We start from the raw sequence: 19,153 nt of genomic DNA on the forward strand, positions 1-19,153 counted from the left end.
AAAAAAAAAAAAAAAAAAATGAAGTTGATACAGTGAAAGGTGGGATATGATAGCTCCCAAATCACGGATCATGACTATGAATTAAGGAAACTAGATGAATTTAGAAATCTTTATGATGTCAGCTTGCCTAATTTGGTTAGTAGATATTGCAGAGATAAGAAAGAAAAAAGAGATTAAAAAAAGTTTTGTAGCAAATTAATTGGGCACCCAACTTAAACATTTAACCAATTTTTCATATACAGTCTTGAAACAACCTAGAGATGGAAGTTTCACTTGTCAGTTCATGTATGTAGTATCATAATGGGTCAACTGATGTTATTGTGTTGATTTAGTATTTAATACTTTAAATAAGAAATAGGAGGCAATAGCTTGTATTGTCTCAACCTGCACAGAAAAGGTTTTGAAACCTAATATATTAGCTATTGCTTAAAACAATACATTATCTCATGTATTCTGTGTCATGAGTCGAGGAATAATTTAGTTAGCGTCCCGTTTAGAGTTTAACAAAGCTGCAATCAATATGTTAGCCAGAGTACTAGTCTCATCTAAGGCTCAACTGGAGAAGGAACTTCGTTTAAGCTCATGTGATTGTTGGCAAAATTCAGTCTTCTTGCAGGTTATCGCACTGAGCGTTATGACTTTTTTACCAGCTGCTGGACAGAGGCCACCCTCGGTTGTCACGTGGCCCTCTCCATAGTCTAACTCACAAGATGCTCCGACCTCCCGCCTGGGCGCCCCAGTGGCGCGAACCAGAGTGCGCCTGCGCGCGGGCCACAAGGCGCTTGCAGCTGGGAGAAGCGCGGCCACACTGAGAGTCACGTGGTGCGGTATGCTGGGAAGCCGCCCCGCCTCTCCAAGACCTGCCTGCCGCGTCCCGCCCCGCCCCTTTCCCGGCGGGAAGCTCTGAGCCGCTCTGAACTGCGAACTGCGCAGGGTGGCCGGGGGTGAGTGTCCATGAGGGTCGTGCGTCGCAGCAGACCAGGACGGGTCCACGCTGGGGCGCCGGCTGTCAGTATGCCTTGCAGGGACCAGGGGACAAAATGGCGGCGGGGTGCGCCTCTTTAACTTTCATAGTACTTTATCACTCTTAAAACTTGAAGTCAGTTTCAGACTTGTTTGTTTTTCACATTCTATTTATTTGAAACCGACAAAAAGCAAGAAAACATATGGGAAATACAACAATGGCAGCTGGTTTCTTAAAAGCCAGCAAGGGAAATAATGTCTCCTAGGAAGACAGCTGTTAACAATCTTACATGTCATAATTACATATAGCATGCCACTTTTGTTGTGTTCTGCAGGCTAGAACAAACTCACGAGTCTGACCTAAACTCAAAGGGAGAAGAGTATGCAAGAGCCAAAGCATGAGATGGAAACCATGGGGCCATCTTTGAGTCTGTCTGCCGCAGAAAGATGAACACAAATCCTGTGAGTCTCTAGATTATGTTTTTTCTATATGCTCAAAGATTTAAGGATACAATGATACCTAAACCAAAACAATAGTGTATTATAAACATACCTTTCTTGTTTTAACCTGTCTTACATGTTTGCTTTTCAATATCTCAAAAGTTGTGTTTGTAGACTTCAAATAAGAATTATCCAGATATACTTGACTCAGAAAATACAACATTATTTTCCAAAGCAGTGAAAATTGTGCTTTGCGGCTCTGGAGATACTACTTTGAGGAAAAAAAAAAAAAAAAAGCTTAGAAAAAAATGTGCCTAAGTATCAGGGTGTCTTGTAATTCAATTGAAATTCTTAAAGCTTCTTTCTATTCTAATATTCTTTGTGTAATCCCTGATGAGTATTCTGTGTATATGGTAACACAAACAGGCTTAAATTTGGGACAATTTTAATACTGACTGGTAAGAAATTTATAGAAGAGATGAAAGAGCTGTTCTTACTGTTGCTTGTTCATCTTTTCTACTAAGTCTTGTTGAGCAGAATGGTAAGAAAATAACTTCTAATACACATCACATAAGCAATGCATATAGACCACATGTATTGTCATTCATAAAATTTGTCTCTAACAACAACTATGTCAAAGCTATGAATGTTGCATCCCATTTAGTCTTCTGTAATGCTTTTCATTCCTTAATTCACTATTGGCCGTGTTCTTGCCTATCTAAGACCAATTACAAAAGATAGTTTACTTTCATTTTTTTCTCCCGTTGTCATAGTTTCATATCAGTTAGGTAGAGCAGCAACTCCCAAGTGTTCCTATAATTATTTAGCGCAGAATTCTGAGTATCTGAAAATGCAAAATCCTGCAATACTGTCCAATTGTTTGTTTAATCACAGATATATGAAAGAATTAAAAAACCTGCAATGGTATGGCTAGCATGAGTACTCCAAAATAAATTAGGCATGACTGTTGCCATCAAGGGGCATGCAATCTATTTTGATAAATATATCTATGAAACAATGCCTCATGTTCTAAGTGCTGTGAGACTAACAATAACAGAAGAGCAATGGTAAAACTACTAACAACTTTAGTATCAGGAATGGTATATCCTTTTTACATGAATCATCTAGTTTAAAATTAGTCCCATTTCTGTGAGGATGAGTTCATTTTATTTTTTTTATTGTGAGTATTAAAAATTAACACAATTTTAGTGTCTTAAAACAGTATAAATGTATTATGTTACAGTTCTGTAGATCCAGGTCTAGCACCAGTTTTAGTGGGCTAAAATTGAGGTGTGGCCAGGGCTGTGTTTCTCTCTGGAGGCCCTGGGAGACAATGTCTTTCTTTGGTCATTTAGATTTTTGGCAGAATTCGGTTATATGTGGTTGTAGGACTGAGGTCTTCATTTCCTTGCTTCTAGGAGCTACCCACATTCTATGACTCATGGTCTCTCTCCATCTTTAAAGCCACCCAGAGTTGGTCAGGTCCTTGTGTTGCATCTGACATATTCATCTACCTTGTTCTTCTACTTTTAGAAACCCATGTGATTAGGTTGGACCTACTTTAGTAGTCAAAGATAATCTAATCTCAGGAAGATTTACTCTTGTCTACACAGTTCCTTTTGTGGTATAAGGCAATATATTCACAGAAAATTAGGGTGTGGACATCTTTGGTGCCCGCTATCTACCAACACAGCAATCGTTGTAGCCGTTTAAAAGATGAGAAAAGTCATTTCCAAAGCTACAAAGGACATTATTTAGACCCAGGGTGTATAATCTGTTTCAAGGCAATAATTAGAATCCATGAGTAGAGTAGAGACACAGAGGTGGGGCTCTATGTGGTTGGGGTTGCTTATATTCTTCAAAGTTTAGTGATCACCATTTTTTGTTTTTGCAGTAAAAGTCCTAGAAATGGACTGAAGGATATTTTATCCTCAACTAAGGGCGCAGGTTTATACATGGGTGGATAAACACTAGTCAAATTTCTCTGTTTATATGTTCCCCAAAATCTGTTCTATGGTCCATGCTATCATATTAATATATGTGTGCAATGACCTTTTCACATATTCAGACTCATCCATACCTTACTATCGCATTTAAGTATAATAGCAGGTATTTAATCTAATTTCTGTATACGAATGTCCTGAACAAACTGGTTTTTCAGTGTTTTTTTCTGTTATCTTTTGACTTGTGCCTTAGATGCTTTTCGTTTTTCCTCCCTTTGCCCTTCCATTTACACCAGCTGAGTTACATGCTTGTCAAGAATTGGTTCTGTTCCCTTCAAAACTGCTTATGCTACCTGTAGTGGTTACGTGTTTTAATTAAATACCAAAAATATGATTAAATGAGTTTAAAGTAGAGGAAGTTTGTGGTTCAATTTAAAATGAAATTAGAAGCTTCCAAGAGACTCTAAAGAGTAGATTTAAAATCTCACCAAATTAGGTGTTTACACTATAACTGTAGGAGACCAGAAAAATATTTGGACGAATTTAGCCCTGAGAATGACCCCAAAAATGGCTGATTTTTCACACGGTTTGAAATGATGTAGAACTGGGACTCTAAAAAGATGCGTTATGCATTGTTTGGATCTTGAGAAAATTACGGAGAGACAGTATTGGATCACAGTCACAGAAAGACCTTATAGATTTTTCCAAACACTGTTGGGGATAAGCATATACATTTATGAGTTTGAAGTTAAAATATTAAGTTGATATCATTATGGTTCAGGTTTTAGTTAAATTTTAATTGACATATATAATTTACATACTAAAAAATCACCCTTTAAAGTATACAGTTTATTTTTAATATATTTATAAAGCTGTCAACTACTATTAGAAGAGCTACTCCTTGCTCCCCTCCTCCAGCTACTGGCAACCACTAATCTACTTTCTGTCTCAATGGGATTTTATTTTCTGGGCATTTGATATAAATTGAATCACACAATATGTAGCCTTTTGTGGTTGGCTTCTTTCACTTAGCATGTTTTCAAGGTTTGTGCACGTTCTTGCATGAATCAGTAGTGCATTCCTTTTTATAGCTGAATAATATTTAATTTATGGATATGACAAATTTTGTTTATTCATCAGTTGATAGATGTGGAATTTTTCACTTTTTGGCAATTATGGACAATGCTGTGAGGGACATTCATGTACGAGCTTTTGCATGGACAAATATTTTCAGTTCTCTTGGGGGCATACCTAGGAGTAAAATAGCTGAGTGATACGGCAATTCTATATTTAACTTTCTAAAGCAATATCTGCTTTCCAGAGGAGAATTGCACCATTTTACATTTTCACAAGCTACATATGAGGGATCTGATTTCTCTACATCCTTGCCAACACTTTTTATTTTCTGCCTTTTAAAATTATAGCCATTCTAGGGCAATTAGGCAAGAGAAAGAAATCAAGGGTACTCAGTTAGGAAAAGAAGAAGTCAAATTGTCCCTGTTTGCAGATGACATGATTGTATATTTAGAAAACCCCATTGTCTCAGCCCAAAATCGCCTTAAGCTGATAAGCAACTTCAGCAAAGTCTCAGGATACAAAATTAATGTGCAAAAATCACAAGCATTCTTATACACCAGTAACAGACAAACAGAGAGCCAAATCAGGAATGAACTTCCATTCACAATTGCTTCAAAGAGAATAAAATACCTAAGAATCCAACTTACAAGGGATGTAAAGGACCTCTTCAAGGAGAACTACAAACCACTGCTCAGTGAAATAAAAGAGGACACAAACAGATGGAAGAACATACCATGCTCATGGATAGGAAGAATCAATATCGTGAAAATGGCCATACTGCCCAAGGTAATTTATAGATTCAATGCCATCCCCATCAAGCTACCAATGAGTTTCTTCACAGAATTGGAAAAAACTGCTTTAAAGTTCATATGGAACCAAAAAAGAGCCCGCGTCTCCAAGACAATCCTAAGTCAAAAGAACAAAGCTGGAGGCATCACGCTACCTGACTTCAAACTCTACTACAAGGCTACAGTAACCAAAACAGCATGGTACTGGTACCAAAACAGAGATATAGACCAATGGAACAGAACAGAGTCCTCAGAAATAATACTACACATCTACAGCCATCTGATCTTTGACAAACCTGAGAGAAACAAGAAATGGGGAAAGGATTCCCTATTTAATAAATGGTGCTGGGAAAATTGGCTAGCCATAAGTAGAAAGCTGAAACTGGATCCTTTCCTTACTCCTTATACGAAAATTAATTCAAGATGGATTAGAGACTTAAATGTTAGACCTAATACCATAAAAATCCTAGAGGAAAACCTAGGTAGTACCATTCAGGACATAGGCATGGGCAAAGACTTCATGTCTAAAACACCAAAAGCAACAGCAGCAAAAGCCAAAATTGACAAATGGGATCTCATTAAACTAAAGAGCTTCTGCACAGCAAAAGAAACTACCATCAGAGTGAACAGGCAACCTACAGAATGGGAGAAAATTTTTGCAATCTACTCATCTGACAAAGGGCTAATATCCAGAACCTACAAAGAACTCAAACCAATTTACAAGAAAAAAACAAACAACCCCATCAAAAAGTGGGCAAAGGATATGAACAGACATTTCTCAAAAGAAGACATTCATACAGCCAACAGACACATGAAAAAATGCTCATCATCACTGGCCATCAGAGAAATGCAAATCAAAACCACAATGAGATACCATCTCACACCAGTTAGAATGGCGATCATTAAAAAGTCAGGAAACAACAGGTGCTGGAGAGGATGTGGAGAAATAGGAACACTTTTACACTGTTGGTGGGATTGTAAACTAGTTCAACCATTATGGAAAACAGTATGGCGATTCCTCAAGGATCTAGAACTAGATGTACCATATGACCCAGCCATCCCATTACTCGGGATATACCCAAAGGATTATAAATTATGCTGCTATAAAGACACATGCACACGTATGTTTATTGCAGCACTATTCACAATAGCAAAGACTTGGAATCAACCCAAATGTCCATCAGTGACAGATTGGATTAAGAAAATGTGGCACATATACACCATGGAATACTATGCAGCCATCAAAAAGGATGAGTTTGTGTCCTTTGTAGGGACATGGATGCAGCTGGAAACCATCATTCTCAGCAAACTATCACAAGAACAGAAAACCAAACACTGCATGTTCTCACTCATAGGTGGGAACTGAACAATGAGATCACTTGGACTCAGGAAGGGGAACATCACACACCGGGGCCTATCATGGGGAGGGGGGAGGGGGGAGGGATTGCATTGGGAGTTATACCTGATGTAAATGACGAGTTGATGGGTGCAGCACACCAACATGGCACAAGTATACATATGTAACAAACCTGCACGTTATGCACATGTACCCTACAACTTAAAGTATAATAATAATAAATAAATTAAACAAATAAAATTATAGCCATTTAGGAGAACATCTAGTGGTATGTCATTGAGGTTTTAACTTGCATTTCACTGATGACTCTTGATTTTGAAGATTTTTAAACATTAGTCACATATATGTCTTCTTTGAAGAAATGTCTACGAAATCCTTTGCTTCTCCTTGTTTTTGTACCATTTTGGATGTTCTTTTGTACTTTTAATTGACAAATATAGCATATATATTTATTGTGTACCATATGATGTTTTGAAATACATTTACGTTGTAGAATGGCTTAAAATGTTCTTTTTTTTTTTTTTTTTTTGAGGCGGAGTCTCGCTGTGTCGCCCTGGCTGGAGTGCAGTGGCCGGATCTCAGCTCACTGCAAGCTCTGCCTCCCGGGTTTTTACGCCATTCTCCTGCCTCAGCCTCCCGAGTAGCCGGGACTACAGGCGCCCGCCACCTCACCCGGCTAGTTTTTTGTATTTTTTAGTAGAGACGGGGTTTCACCGTGTTAGCCAGGATGGTCTCGAACTCCTGACCTCGTGATCCGCCCGTCTCGGCCTCCCAAAGTGCTGGGATTACAGGCTTGAGCCACCGCGCCCGGCAAAATGTTCTTAAATGGAATGAGTTGCATTGGGAAAAAATGAGTTGTCAGTTAACAAATTAAGCACATGCTGGATGAGCATCTATATGGCCTTTACATGTATATATAGCGAGTGATTCATGATTGTCCAACAATGTGTATGTAAGTTGCATGAGCTATGAGATGATGACACACATGTCTTTGCTACAGTTTCTCTTGTCAAACCCTGATTCATTGAAGATATAAATCTCCTTGTAAAAGTCCTGTGCCCATTTTTAATTATCTCATTTTGTGTGTTATCTTTTCACTGTTTTGATAATATCCTTTAAAATACAAAAGTTTTGAAGTTTGTAAAGTTTAATTTGTCTGTTTTTCTTTGGTTGCTTGTGCTTTTGCTGTCAAATGTAGGTAAACCATTGCTTAATCCAAGGTCACCAAAATATACAATTATGTTTTTAAGCAGTTTACAGTTTTTACTCTTATATTTAGGATTTGGGTTTTTGATTCACTTGAGTTAATTTTTATAGATGATGGTACAGCACAAGCAAGCCTCAACTTTTGGGTTCAGTCCAGAAGGGTTCTTGGCTTTGCACAGGAAAGAATTCAAGGGTGAGCCAGTGCTGTTAGCCATCTCTTAGAACTGTAGGTACTGTTCTTTGTAGAACAGGCCTAACTCATAGGCAGGGGGCCCAGAGTCACCAACTTATGGGCTCTTTTACAAACTGTATTTGTACTCCCTTACATTCGCTTTCAATTACATGGATGGGTGAGTCAATTCAAATTGGGGGGGGAAGTTTATTTATAACTTTCTAGGAAAGGGGTGGTAACTTCTGGGTAGTTGCCTTGGCACTTGTAAACTGTTATGGCGTTGGTGGGAGTATCCCAGTCCAATGAGCAATGAGGGCAACTAGGGATCGCTTTCATCGCCCTCTCTGGTTCCTGCTAATTTCTTCACTTTATCCTGTTTGGGCCAGATCTTGTTTTGGTCAGCAGGGTTGTGACCAGAAAACAAGTCGTGGCAGTCTGTTACCACAATATAACGTAGAGTTCCAAAATCTTTTTCTTTTTTTTTCCATGTTGATATCCAATTATCCCAGCCCATTTATAAAACAGATTACTCTTCTCTAGTTGAAGTTTTGACATCTTTGTTGAAAATTAACTGATCATGAATGTATGTCTTTATTTCAGAATTCTCAATTCTGTTCCATAGATCTGTATGTCTGTCCTCATGCTGGTACAAAACAGTCTCGATTACTGTAGCTGTGTAGTAAGTTTTGAAATTGGAAAGTGTGAGTCCTCTGACCTTGTTCTTCATTTTCAGTACTACTGTGACTATTCAGGGTGCCTTGCATTTCCATTTAAATTTTAAATCGCCTTATTTTGCATAAAGGCAACTGAGATTTTCATAGTGATTCCATTGAATCTGTAGATCATTTTTGAAAATATTTCCGTCTTTAAAAGATTGTCTTCCAGTCTATAAATGTGAGATGTCTTTACATTTATTTATATTTTTGTAAATTTCTTTAAGAAATTTTTGCAGTTTTGAGTATGCTCATCTTACACTTTTTGGTTATGTTTATTCCTAGGTGTGCCATTCATGTTGTGCTAGTGAAAATGGAATTGATTTCTTAAATTCATGTCCAGATTGTTTATTGCTAGTCTGTAGAAATATAACTGATTTTTATATCTTGATTTTGTATCCTTCAAACACTAGAAACTGAGTTTCTAATAACTCAGTTATGGCCTCTAATTTTTTATAGGTTCCTTAGGATTTTCTCTGTGCAAGATCATATCAATTGCAAATAGAGGTAGTTTCATTCTTCCTTTCCAATATGATTACCTTGTTTCTTTTTCTTGCCTAAGTGCCATAACTGGATCCTGTAGTACCGTGTTGAATATAAGGGATGAAAACTGACATTCTTGTCTTGTTCCTGATATTAGGAAGAAAACTTTCAGTCACTAATCACTAAGAATGAAGATAGCATTGAGCTTTTCATAAATGTCCTTTGTCAGGCTCCTTCCTATTGCCAATAGGTTTTCCTTTTTAATTGTGGAAGGGTTTGAATTTTGTCATATGTTTATTTTCTGTCTACTGGGATGGTCACGTGTTTTTCATCCTATGGTATTTGTTGATTTTTATATGATATGCCAACTATGCATTCCTCAAGAGAAATCCCACTCATCCATTGTGTATAATCCTTCACATGTTACATGTGTACTAGTATTTTGATGAGAATTTTTGCAACAGTGTTCATGAGGGAAATTGGTGCGGTGGTGTGTGTGTGTGTGTGTGTGTGTGTGTGTGTTGGGGGATGTCTTTGATTTTGTTTTCAGAATAATACTGGCCTCATAGAATGAGTTGTGAAGTGTCTCTCCTCTCTTTCCTCTTCTGTTTTTTTGGAGGAGTCTGTAGAAGATTGTTGTTGATTCTTCTTCAAACATTTGGTAGAATTCACCAGTGAAGCCATCTGGTCCTGTACTTTTTCTTATAGGAAGTTTTTCACTATTAATTCAGTCTTTTTTCTTCTTATAGGTCTATTCCAATTTTCTAATTTTTTTCCTGTTTCTTTTTTTGAGTCTGTTGTTTCTGTCGTTCTGAGGATTTGACCATTTCATTTAGGTTATCTTAATTTGTTGGTATATGATTGTTTATAGCATTTCTTTATAATACTTTTAATTTCTAAGATACGTAAAATATAAGTAAAAATACCTCCTCTTTTATTTCTGATTTTAGTAACTTGCATCTTCTATCTTTGTTTCTTTATCAGTCTTACAGGTTGTCAATTTGGTTTGATCTCGTCAAAGAACCTACTTTTGGTTTGGTTATTTGATCTTTTCAAACAACCTGCTTTTGGTTTTGGTTACTTTCCCTACTCTTTTTCATTTATTACCACTGTAATCTTTATTTTTTCCTTCTGTTTGCTTTGGCTTTAGTTTCCTCTTCTTACTCTAGTTACTTAAGAAGTTGCAAAGATAGGTTATTAGTCTGAAAATGTCTTATTTTTTTAAGAGAAGGTTAGAGCTATAAATTTGCCTTTAAGTACTGTTTTAGGTGCATTTCATGTATTTTAATATGTTGTGTTTTCCTTCACTTATTTCCAAGTCTTTTCAAATTTACCTGGGATTTCTTCTTGACCTATTGGTTATTTAATAGTGTATTATTGATGTCCACATTTTTGTGAGTTTTCCATATTTCATTGTTACTGATTTCTAATATAATTGCATTATGGCCAGAAAACATACTTTGTATGATTTGAATATTTTTAAGTTTATTGGGCTTTGTTTTAAGGACTACCATAGGGCCTAATCTGTAGTCTGTTCTGTTGGGTGGAGTATTTTATAGATGTTAGTTCTAGTTCATTTATAGTGCTGTTCAAATGTTGAATTTCCTTCTTGAATTTCTTTCCAGTTTTTTATTTATTGTTTAAAGGGGGATTGATTTTTGCAGCTGCTAAGGTTGACGTGCCTCTCCTTCAAATCTGCAATTTTTCTTTATGAATATTGAGCTCTATTGTTGGATTATATTTTAAATTGTTATATTTTCTAGATGAATTAACCTCTTATTATAAAATCACCTTTGTATCTAACAACAATATTTTGCCTTATAGTGTATATTGTCTGATATTAGTATAGCCACACCAGTTCTCTTACTATTGTTTACATAGTATATCTCTTTCCATCCTTTTAATTTTAACCTGTTTGTGTCTTTGAATACAAAGTATACCTTTGTAGATAGGTTATAGTTGACTTGTGTTTAGTTGACTTGTGTATAGTTGTGTTTAGTTGACTTGTGTTTTAGTTGACTTGTGTATAGTTGTGTTTAGTTGACTTGTGTATAGTTGACCATTCTTCCAATCTCTACTTTTAATTCGAGTGCTTAGTCCATTATTATGTAATGCATTTACTGATAAGATAGGACTCACATCCACCATATTTGTGTTTATTTTATGTACTTCTTATGCATTTTTGAATTCTATTAAATTACTGTCTTTTGTTAGGTACTTCTAGCATATCATTTAATTCATTTGTCATTTCTTTTAATATGATTTTGAGTTTTTTTAGTGATTGGTCTGAGGATCACAATTAACATTTAACTTATAAAAATCTAGTTGAGATAATATCAACCTAATTTCAATAGTATACAAGGACTTTGCTCTCATAAAGCTCATTCCCTACTCTTCTTTCAGTGTACCATTTTGTCACACAAATTGTACCTTTATATATTGTATGTCCATCAACATAGACTTATAAATACTGTTTTATACAGTTGAGGAAAAAATTAGTTAATAACAAAAAATACATTTATATTCCGTTTTCTATTTACCTGTAAAGTTACTTTTCCAATGCTTTTCTTTCTTTGAATTCAAGTTATTTTTATTTCAGCATGAAAGAATCTCCATTTAATTTCTTGTAGAGAACTTCTGCTAGTGATTTTTATGGTTTTCTTCTTGCCCATTTAAAATAAATGATATATTTTTTCATTGACAGACTTTCCTGCCACTTCTTTATATTACCTTGCCACTCATCTGTTCATCAACCCTGGACATTTGTCTTGTAAGGTTTTCCATAGTATAGACTTTACTTGTTATGTGCTAATGGTGTGGTTTAACGTGTTCTTTGTCCTTGCTATTTCTTTAAATACTTGGTGCTGGATCTCAGGCTACAGCAGGCTCATGTTCCTTCCGTTCCATTGGAAAGACTGTAGGTGGTATTGTATTTTTTTTTTTTTTTCTTTTTTGAGATGGAGTCTTGCTCATCGCCCAGGCTGGAGTGCAGTGGCGCGATCTCAGCTCACTGCAAGCTCTGCCTCCCGGGTTCACGCCATTCTCCTGTCTCAGCCTCCCAAGTAGATGAGACTACAGGTGCCTGCCACCACACCCGGCTAATTTTTTGTATTTTTAGCAGAGACGGGGTTTCACCATGTTAGGCAGAATGGTCTCGATCTCCTGACCTCATGATCCGCCCGCCTCGGCCTCCCAAAGTGCTGGGATTACAGGCGTGAGCCACTGTGCCCGGCCGGTATTGTATTCTTTAATCAGGAGGTACGTGATGTCTAGTTGCCTCACTCTTTGTTATATTAGCAGCAAAATGCTCAATGATTAGATTCATTAATTAGCTATTTTTGAAAAATTAGAGCATTTAAGTTCTGTCAGTTCTGTCAGCTTTTTTTTTCTTTTTTTTTTTTTATTATACTTTAAGTTCTAGGGTACATATGCACAATGTGCAGTTTTGTTACATATGTATACTTGTGCCATGTTGGTGTGCTGCACCCATCAACTCATCAGCACCCATCATCTCGTCATTTACATCAGGTATAATTCCCATGCCATCGCTCCCCACCACAATCCCCATAATAGGCCCCGGTGTGTGATGTTCCCCTTCCCGAATCCAAGTAATCTCATTGTTCAGTTCCCACCTATGAGTGAGAACATGCAGTGTTTGGTTTTCTGTTCTTGCGATAGTTTGCTGAGAATGATGGTTTCTGGCTGCATCCATGTTCCTACAAAGAACACACACTCATCCTTTTTTATGGCTGCTTAGTGTTCCATGGTGTATATGTGCCACATTTTCTTAATCCAGTGTGTCACTGATGGACATTTGGGTTGATTCCAAGTCTTTGCTATTGTGAATAGTGCCGCAGTAAACATACGTGTGCATGTGTCTTTATAGCAGCATGATTTATAATCCTTTGGGTATATACCCCGTAAGGGGATGGCTGGGTCAAATGGTATTTCTAGTTCTAGTTCTAGATCCTTGAGGAATCGCCATACTGTTTTCCACAATGGTTGAACTAGTTTACAATCCCACCAACAGTGTAAAAGTGTTCCTATTTCTCCACATCCTCTCCAGCACAAGAACTCAAACAAATTTACAAGAAAAAAACAAACAATCCCATCAAAAAGTGGGCAAAGGATATGAACAGACATTTCTCAAAAGAAGACATTCATACAGCCAACAGACACATGAAAAAATGCTCGGCATCACTGGCCATCAGAGAAATGCAAATCAAAACTACAATGAGATACCATCTCACACCAGTTAGAAGAGTTTTTTTTTCTTTTTAATTTGCTGTGATGTTTTATAAGGAGACATTTCTTATGGGCTACTCTTTTGTTAATTACCTAGTGGTACTTCCTATAGACAAGGCAGGATAAATGCTTGATACTTTCCCTTTATTTACCGTTTTTAATGATATGATTCAGTTTCCTCTTGTCCTCCAAAGAATATTCTTTTTCTTAAATTTGTTCGCTTGATACTATGTTGTTGTTGTTATTTTTTGGTACTCTTTTGGAAACCAGAAATATAAAATTGGACAGAATGAGAGTCCATGCCTTTGAAACCCCCCAACCTATTTTCAGATTAAGCCATGTTTTGAGGCGATTTAGGAAAAATCACATAAAAATGGGATCTTCCCTTTGATTGTATAAAAACTTTGACCCTCCTGTACACATCTCCGGAATTCAGAAGTACTGAACAATTCCAGTAATCAACAGCATTTGTAAGCACTAGAAAGGAATCAGGTCATAGAACTTAGAATAGAGATAGGACAGACAATAAGCCAAAAAATTCATTTATAAATACACAAATATCCAAATATTATAGATGTTCTGAATACATCAAATGTAGTGCAATGAGTAAATCTAATAAAGAACAACTTATTGAAACAGAATGGTGATTTGAAAAAATCAATTTTTAAATTGGGTCTGGAAGAATGAGTGGAAGTCAACCCAAGCAAAGACAAGGGAAAAAACTTTCAGGCCCCAAGGGCAACACATGTGGAGGGAGTTGAGGCATGAAATAACTTGGTGTAATTTAGGCAAAGACAGGAGGCTTCCCCTGAGAATGTCACTTAACTTGACCTGGGAACTGCCAGGTACAACTTGAGATGCGATAATAACATTGTTTCTTCCCAGTTTACAAATTAATTTTTTTCTAAACATGAACTTACTACTAATCAATGGGAGTAAAGAAAATAACTGATGTTAACCTTTGGTTGGTTGGTTGTTTGTTTTCAGAGATAGGGTCTCACTCTGTTGCCTAGGCTGGTTTTAAACTCCTGGGCTCAAGCAATCCTCCCATCTCAACCTCCCAAAATGTTGGGATTACAGGTATGAGCCTGTATCTGTTTCAACTGCATCTATTTCTATGTAATTTTGTGTATGATATGAGATAAGAAACAAAGTTCTTCTATTTTTCATTTGGACATCTAATTGTTTTCGTTGGATTTGTTGAAAAGAAAACCTTTTCCCTATTGAATTATCTTGGCAACTCTGTTGAAAATCGATTATTATACCCATGGACATATTTCTAGACACTTTCTTTTCTTTCTTCCTTTGTTTATTTATTTACTTGAGACGGGGTCTCGCTCTGTCGCCCAGTCTGGAGCTCAGTGGTGCAGTCTCGGCTCACTGCAACCCTGCCCAGGCAACAAATTCTTATTGTTTTGTCAAGCTGCCCTACCTAGTATTAGATTTACAACAAGTTTCCAAATCTCCAAGTACAAAAACATTTGTTTGACTACCAGAGAGTCAAAGTTTTCCTCAGATTCTTTGAAATCAGAGGAAATCAGTTTCTGAAATATTTCCAGTAACTGGTAAGTGTAGACTAGTTCATGCACTGAAGGCAAGGTCTCTTTCATTCCTGGAGTTTCTAGGGTGGAAAAAAGAATGGTTTACTCCATTCAGTGCCTCAGATACAGTGTCCACTACCCTTTCTATTGCAGTTTTTAAACCAAATCAATTGATTAATTTACATAAAATAAAATTCATCGATTTTAAATATACTGTTAGATGAATTTTGACAAATACAAACACCCTTGAAGCCATTATCATGATCAAAATGTAGAACATGTCTGTCACCCCCAAATGTTCCATTATGCCTTTTAAAAGTCACCACCCTCGACTCCAGGCAAGCACTGATCTTGCTGTCACTACAGGTTAGTTTATCTTATTCTAGATTTTTATATAGATAGAACTATAAGCTATCGACTTTTAGTGTAGGTTTTCTTTTTTCCAGCAGAATGTTTTTGAGATTGGTTCATGTTCTCATGTATCCGTAGTCCATTCTTTATTGCTAAGTAAAAGTATGTTCTATTGTTTTGATATACTAGTATTTATTTATTCGCCATTTGGTCAACTTTTGGAGTATTTCTGATTTTGGTCTATTATACATAAAGGTGCTGTAGACAATTATGTGGAAATCCTTGTGTGGACATAAGTTTTCATTTTTTCCTGGGTAGATTTCTAGAGGTAAAACTGATGAGGCATTTATACATATAGTAAACATATGTATAAGAAACTGCCAGTCTGGTTTTCAGAGTAGTTCTCCAGTTTTGCATCCCCATAAAACATGTAGAAGATTTCAATTTGCTCTGCGTGCTTCTGAACACTCGAAATTGCCAGACTTCTGAGTTTCAGGTATCTTAGAGAAATCTCATTATGCTAACATGCATTTTCTTGATGATTACAGATATTGATCATATTCATATGTATTGGTCATTTATAAATCTCCTTTTGTAAATTATTTGATCAAACAAGTTGCACATTTTAAAGTTAGGTAGTTTGCTTTGTTACTGAGTTACAGTCGTCAGGATTATTAATCTATTCTTGATGTGCCCAATTACGTAATGCATCATCTATTCTTGATATGAAATCTAATGATATATAAATCTACTTTATAATGTAATTTATAATCTATTCCTGATATACCCAATTATGTAATTTTTACTGTCTTATTGAAGTTTAGACTTACACAATTTTGATAAAATCTAATTTTTTATTTTGTAATTCATTTACTTATTTATGCTTTTCAAATATCAGATTTTTAAAATGATTTGTGTTCTATTTAGAAATCATTGCATTCATGAATGTTGTGAGGATATTATATAATCTTTTCTAGAAGTTATATTTATAATTTACCTTTCAGTGTTTCAACTGCATCTATTTTTATGTAATTTGGTATATGGTATGAGATAAGAAACAAAGTTCTTCTATTTTTCATTTGGACATCTAATTGTTTTCATTGGATTTGTTGAAAAGAAAACCTTTTCCCTATTGAATTATCTTGGCAACTCTGTTGAAAATCGGTTATTATACCCATGGGCGTATTTCTAGACACTTTCTTTTCTTTCTTCCTTTGTTTATTTATTTGAGACGGGGTCTCGCTCTGTCGCCCAGTCTGGAGTGCAGTGGTGCAGTGTTGGCTCACTGCAACCTCCCCATCACAGGTTCCAACGATTCTCCTGCCTCAGCCTTCCGAGTAGCTGGGACTACAGGTGCATGCCACCGCACCCAGCTATTTTATGTATTTTTTGTAAAGGTAGGGTTTCACCGTGTTGGCCTGGCTATTCTCGAACTCCTGACCTCGGGTTATCCACCCTCTTCAGCCTCCCAAAGTGCTGGGATTACAGATGTGAGCCACCATGCCCGGCCTAGACACTCTATTTTCTTTCATTGATCTATTTTTACCCTTTTTTTACACCAGTGCTATACCATTTTGATTAATGTAGCTATAAATATACATTTGAAATCAGATAGTGTAAGTCCCCCCACTTTGTTCTTATTGTACACAGTGTTTTTGCATCTTCTGGGTCTTTTGAATGGCCATATAAATTTTAGAATTAGCTCATCCATTTCTATTAAAAAGTCTGTAGGATCTTTGCATAGGATTGCCTTGAATGTTTGGTTTAAAGAGAACTGAGATTGGTTTAAAGAGAACTGAGGTCTTCACAATAGTTAGCCTGCTGATTCTCAAGAACATTGTATCTCTCCATTTACTTTCATCTTTTTTCATTTCTCTATGCAGTGTGCTTTTTCCGTTTATCATAAGACAGTTCTTATATCAATTTTAAATCTGTTCCTATTATTTTAAGTTTTTGGATGCTACAATAAACCATTCTTTTTAAATTTGAATTTACAATTCTTATAAGAATATATGTATTTCATTGTGTTACATTGTTAGCTTCCCATATTAGTTCTAGCAGCAGCTTTTAAAATAGCTTCCTTAGCATTTTCTCTATACACAATCTTGTCTTCTGTCTTCATTTCTGTCTTACTTTCTAATGATTAAACCCATAACCTATTTTGCCTTGAAGTTTCTATTGGAACTTAAAAGTTCTTTCAGAAAAGGCAATTTGAAGACAGGCAACCATCTGTAGATAGTTAGTTTCTTTCCATTCTCTGTGTTCTTTTTCTTCTTCTTGCCTTATTGTACTGGTTACACTTCCAGTGCAATGTTGAATACAGTTATAAAAGAGAAATTCTTGCCTTGTTAGTGATCTTAAGGAAAATCCAGAGTCTTTCATTGCTGGGAATGCTGTTATCTGTAAATTCTTCACAGGTGCCCTTTAAAATTCTGAAAAGATTCTTCATTTCTATGTATATGAGGGATTGGTCTGTACTCTATTAAAATATTGTTTTTTTTGGCTTGTTTTGGTATAATGCTGGCATTATAAAATGTGTTGATAAGTAGAAGAGAAAATACACAATAGAAATTATTGTTAAGTAGAACAGTTAGTGTTTAGTTTATACAAAATTTCAATGTGGAACGTTTCTAGATGGGGGAAGAAAAAGCACAAAGTTTAATAGTACAGTCAGATTTCTTCACATAGAGAAACTAAGATTCAATACAGACATAGATATATAAGTATATACAAATATATTTAATTAAATATACACATTTAATTAAACCAGGAATTGTAAATGATGCTGAAAGTATCAATGTAGTTATTATAGGGTGAATTAATCTGAAAAATCTTTCTAAACAGAATTCTCAGGATGAGCTTTGGAATACATAAGCTTTTAATTGTAATGTTCCCAACACCCTTTCCTGAATCTGAAAGAAGAAAATTTCTTACTTGTACTCAGGTTTGTTTTTAGTCAGTGGTTTATTATGTGGGCAGTCTCATATTCTATTATCTGTTTTACTTTCTCATGATGAGACCCAAAACCTCTTTGCTATGAGAATCTTATTACAAATTTTAAATCCCTTGAAAACAGCCAATCCCCAAAAATCCAGTTGCTTCTCTTTTCTGTAATTCCTTGAGTTTTTTTGTTGTTATCTTGAAAAATAGTTAGGGATACTCCAGAAGATTTTATACATTATCTCATGGTCAAAGGATGGACCATTATAGATATTACTATTGATATGGGAAAGGTTCCCTTGTCCCTCTGGCAGGACATGCGATGGGGGTGTGGCTTTCTTCTTCAGTGCCCGGCTACTCAAACCCCTAGGGGAGCACAGAGACGGGCAGACTGTGGGGGCTCCAAAGCCACAGCAATGTATAGGGGAGATTGTTTATAGCTTCTGAAGCAGTGGGCACATGTTACAGGGTGCTTTCTTAGTTTGCATCTATAGATAGGTTGTGTTAACCAGCTCAATTAGACCCCATTTCTCATCACAAGGACAAAGGGATTTCTGTATCTCAGGGTTTCTTGCCTTGATGTACCAGAAGAATCAGATCCGTGGGCTTGGAGTATGAGTGCAAGGTTTTACTGAGTAGAAGTAGCTTTTAGCAGATGGGGGAGCCAGAAAGGAGATGGTTTTCCCCTAAATTCGGACTGCTGAGCAATCCTCCGACTTCCCCAGCCAGCCAATTGTGTCTTCTTTTTCCCACGTGTTCCTCACAACGTCCAGAAACTTCTGCCCTTTAGGGTCTAGGGTTTTTATAGGCCCAGGGTGGGGGGTGTGGCAGGCCAGGGTGGTCTTGGGAAATGCAACATTTGGCCGGGAAATGCCTGCCCTCACCTAAGTCCCTGCGGGTGGAGCCCTAGCTAGGGACCCACCCATCTCTATC

The 19,153-nt window shown here is 36.5% G+C and overlaps 1 long non-coding RNA gene across 1 annotated transcript in view; it reads left to right on the plus strand.

The window, feature by feature from the left end:
- The first annotated feature begins 467 nt into the window (after positions 1-467).
- The window catches only part of LOC105491251 (uncharacterized), a 164,377-nt gene continuing 145,691 nt past the window's right edge, over positions 468-19,153 (plus strand). The window contains exons 1-2 of the long non-coding RNA XR_011616580.1: positions 468-944; positions 1,299-1,425. This is a non-coding gene — a long non-coding RNA (uncharacterized lncRNA). The remainder of the gene's footprint in view (positions 945-1,298; positions 1,426-19,153) is intronic.

This window comes from Macaca nemestrina, chromosome 18, assembly GCF_043159975.1.
Source record: "Macaca nemestrina isolate mMacNem1 chromosome 18, mMacNem.hap1, whole genome shotgun sequence".
Classification (NCBI taxonomy): domain Eukaryota; kingdom Metazoa; phylum Chordata; class Mammalia; order Primates; family Cercopithecidae; genus Macaca; species Macaca nemestrina.